The 4,224-nt window shown below is 30.5% G+C and overlaps 1 pseudogene; it reads left to right on the top strand.

Annotated features, from left to right (window-relative positions):
* The first annotated feature begins 2,434 nt into the window (after positions 1-2,434).
* On the top strand, positions 2,435-3,270 carry LOC120084736 (subtilisin-like protease SBT3.13; annotated as a pseudogene).
* The last annotated feature ends 954 nt before the right edge of the window (positions 3,271-4,224 follow it).

Below are 4,224 nucleotides of genomic sequence, written 5' to 3'. Positions count from 1 at the left end.
TTGGAGACCATTCAAGGTGACGGTCAAGGAAAACTTGAAGGATTCAAGAGATCAAGGAAGTCTTCGAAAGAGTTCTTCTTTGGTTCCTTTTCTTTCTTGTATACTTTCTCTTGGAATTATGTATGAGAATGTGTTGTTGCAAGCTATGAGTGGCTGGTAGTTTTAGGGTATTATTGTTGTGAATTTAGATTAAATTTAGTCTTTCCATGGATATTTTTTGAACTTATTGCTTTTTAATGATATTGTGCTTCATTCTTATTGATTGGGCATCGATGATTGTTAGGTTGATTTTTTAATTGAGAGATTTAATAGTTAAACGAATCTATATCATTAAATTATTATTAATATTTCAAGCAAATAGTTAGGTTAATAGTGAATGTTGTTGATGACAAATCTTAATGCCTTGTTTCATAATTTGATTTCAAGAAATTAGTTATCATTTAAGTTGCATGTAAATAGGTTATTTTTTAGAGAAAGTAATCTTGAATTAAGTTTCTTGACTTAAGCATAATATTTACACTTGAGTCCATGAATTGATTAGAGTAGACTTAATGAAGTAATTAATAGATTCTATACCCTAGAATACTTTTGATCTTGGTTTTTCAACACAATTTTATTGCTTTCTTTTATTGTTTTAATTACGACTTCAAATTCGATGTTGATTCCATGGCTAAAATTGACTCTATTATGAGATAGCTAAACAATATTGTTAGATCGAAAACAATAATTGTTAGATTGATCCTTGACAACGATAATCGACCCCTAAAGTCGTTTTATTATATTATAACTTGACTACATACACTTGCATGCATACATAGGTGATTTACACGAACTTGGTAACCAATCTCCATTGCTCTTTGATATTTTTTTTTATTTATGTTAATTGTTTTGTGGAATGTTGTAACATTGTTTGTAACATTGTTAATGTGCAATAGACACCTTCTTACATTTTCTAGTCTATGTCTTTACCATAGTTGTGAGTAGTTGAGTTCGTATTTCTAGGTTTCTAATATAGTTGTGGTTGACAAACTATTTTGACTTTTTCCCTAGATTAATTTTTTTTCATTCTAGCGTGTTTGTTCTTAATGTGATTAAACTTGTGGCCATTGTTTAGTTGATTTTTGTCTTGTTTCTTGTTCTAGAGAGAGGGTGTTAGGTTAGATCTAACTAGCTAGACTGTTATTCAAATATGCAATAGAGTGATACATGAGCAATAAAGTTTGATAATGAAGAGTTTTAGTACCATGTTGGTTAATTGATTGCAAGAGATTGAGTTATAACTAGGTGTGACAAAAGGTTGAGCACAAGAGAGAATAAATGGACCTTAGGCTTTTAGGTCTATAATTGACATGAAATCAACTTGAGAGTTAGACAATTGATTAACCATCATGGGGACCTAGTGGTAAATATGGGGGCATGACTATCATAAAGGGTTAAGAGATCATGGATACAATCCACATAGTGGCCATCTCCCTAGGATTTAATATCCTACGAGTCTCTTTGACGGCCAAATATTATAGAGTTAGACAACTTGTCCTGTGAGATTAGTTCGAGGTGTGTGTAAGTAGACCCGAATGCTCATGGATATATATAAAAAAAGAGATAGACAATTGATTCAGTTAATCCAATAATGAAGTCAATACTCCTAGGATGAGTCTCTATCTAGTCGTCATCTTGTTTGTCAACGTTTATTACTTTCTTTAGTTTAGGTTTTCATGAAGAGTTAGTTCCCAAAATAAAATTGGAACAATCTCTACGATATAATAACCCGGTCTCTCAAGGATTATACTCGATCTTGAACCGTCTTAACTATATTATAACTATATTATCAAATTCAATGCCCTCTATTTACAACTATGTACTTTATATTTGTATATCATTTGAATAGCATATGAAATAGTATATCAGATACTATTGATAAACCTATCGATACACCAATAGAGTAAAATTGGAATAAGATAGGGTAATTAAATTTTTTGCTATACTTGCAAATTTATTGAAAAAAATACAACAATTACTAGATTTACAAATATGCTAATGTCTTTTTTTTCTATTTTTGGAACTACTTACAAGTGGAAATAACTAATAATTACGTTTTGTTTTATGAATATGCTACAAAACATACATTCAAAAATAGTGAAAAAAAATACGAAATACTCTTTTGCTTTCTTTTTGGTACAAATCATTTTAAAACTTTATATTTTTAGAAAACCACCCCTAAATTATGCAAACAAACAACTCATGAAATTACTTAAAATTACTTGAGAAAACAAGAATCCAGAAAATCCTCTGTCCTAAAAAAAACCAACTAGTGGAAAACCTTTCCATATAATTCATGTCCATATTTATTTGGAGAAAAATCAACAAAAGTAATACTTCTTAATTTTTGTCCAAAATTGTGACTCTCTATTCGTATATCATTGAAGCTGAAAGAATGGCAAATACAAAGATGAATTTCTCTTCATTTACCTTGTATCTTGTTTTATTGTTCACAATTTCTCTGAATTCACTTCTTATCTCTGCAATAATATCCGACAAATCCGCCTCCGAGATTGACGTACTATCGTCATTGTATATCGTCTACACCACTGAGAGGCCTAGCAACGAGAAACCTGAGGCATTTTACATCCAAATCCTAGCTTCTGTTCTTGGCAGGTATGATTTCAATGATAAATCATTCAAAAAAGCCTGCCACAATGTGGGTAGACGAAACATTATTCAATGAGGTTATCAAAATAACGTTCGTAGTTTGCATTGTTGGATGTAGATTCTAAAATTTACATGCTCTTAACCATCGCGAGATACAGATTTAATATGCAAGATGCTCTCTTCAAATTAGTTCTCGTCACTTACCGTGGATTATTATTAGGAGCATCCACATTTAAACGACAGGATCATCGAATAATTTTTCGTTTTCTAAATACTCCTTTGTGTGAAATGATCCTGGGATAATCTAGGGTGAATTTTTTGTGTCATTTTGTTGTTTTGTTGCAGTGAAGAAGCTGCTAAGAAAGCTCTTGTGTATAGTTTTAAAAGTTCTATGAATGGCTTTGCTGCTAACCTGACTCCTGATCAAGTCAAGAAGATTTTGGATAACTATCACTCGTTAACAATAGGATTTTTTTAATAACAACTTAGAATGTGATTAAATATTCCCTCACATTTATTTTATATTTTGGGACTTTGGCAGCACAACCAGGAGTTCTAAATGTTGTACAAGGCGTTAATTATGAATTGTAAGCAACAGGAAAAGAGAATAATGATGTATAGAAGAACTTAAAGTTCTCTCTTTAAATTTGATCTCTATGGTCTGGAAAATTTAGTTCGATGGTTTATATTTAGAATTTAGTTCATATAGTTTGATAAAACTTTCACAGATAGTCCTAATGGTGGGAATTATTTATGATGATTTTACTAAACTATAGAGATTATTTCAGAGATTTTATTAAACTATAAAGACTAGCTTCTAATTTTTAAACCTATAGAACCTAAATTCTTATTTTTTCCAAACCATAGAGATCAAATTTATAATTGAACCTAAAATGTATTCGGTGTTAAACCATCAACTTAAGGTGTTTTTATATATGTTAATTTAAATTATAGTTGATGTAAGATTTGTAATTTAGTGGTTTCATTCATCAATTTATCACAAAGATTGGGTTATTTAATTAACAACCCAATCAACTTATCTGAAAACGTCAGCCAAACTCCCTATAGGGAGAACTAATTCTTTATATGAAGAATTAATTCTTAAATTAACTAATTAAGGGTGATGAGATACATTCCATATATACTACCTAGTTAATCGTATTAAGCACAAGGATTCATTAGAATGATTAATTAAACTAATTAAGTTTAATTTTATCGTTTTCCTATTTCTAAGGCCCATTTGATTCAATAGGATGAACATGGAAAAACCTTACATTCGACTATAACCATACCTCGGCCTATTGCTAATCAAATTAAGCTTGAGTTCAATGACAATTATGAATTTTCAACATGTGCGTAGATAAAGTGAGCATACAAGCTAACCAATGCGTCAACTTACTCAATCAAGCATGTTCATGAATCAAAAAAAGAAAAAAATAGTAAATTAGAAAAACCCATAGCATTACATTCAAAATCTCACAAAAACCAAAGGGGTTGTTTGGGGCATTGACTTGAGCTCATATGTCTGGATTTTCTATGTCTATGGAGTTTATATGTTTATGGAGTTTATGTCTC

This window comes from Benincasa hispida, chromosome 9 (genome assembly GCF_027475165.1).
Source record: "Benincasa hispida cultivar pf3 chromosome 9, pf3_genome.v1.1, whole genome shotgun sequence".
Taxonomy (NCBI): Eukaryota; Viridiplantae; Streptophyta; class Magnoliopsida; order Cucurbitales; family Cucurbitaceae; genus Benincasa; species Benincasa hispida.
This window is presented reverse-complemented; position numbering and strand designations above follow the sequence as displayed.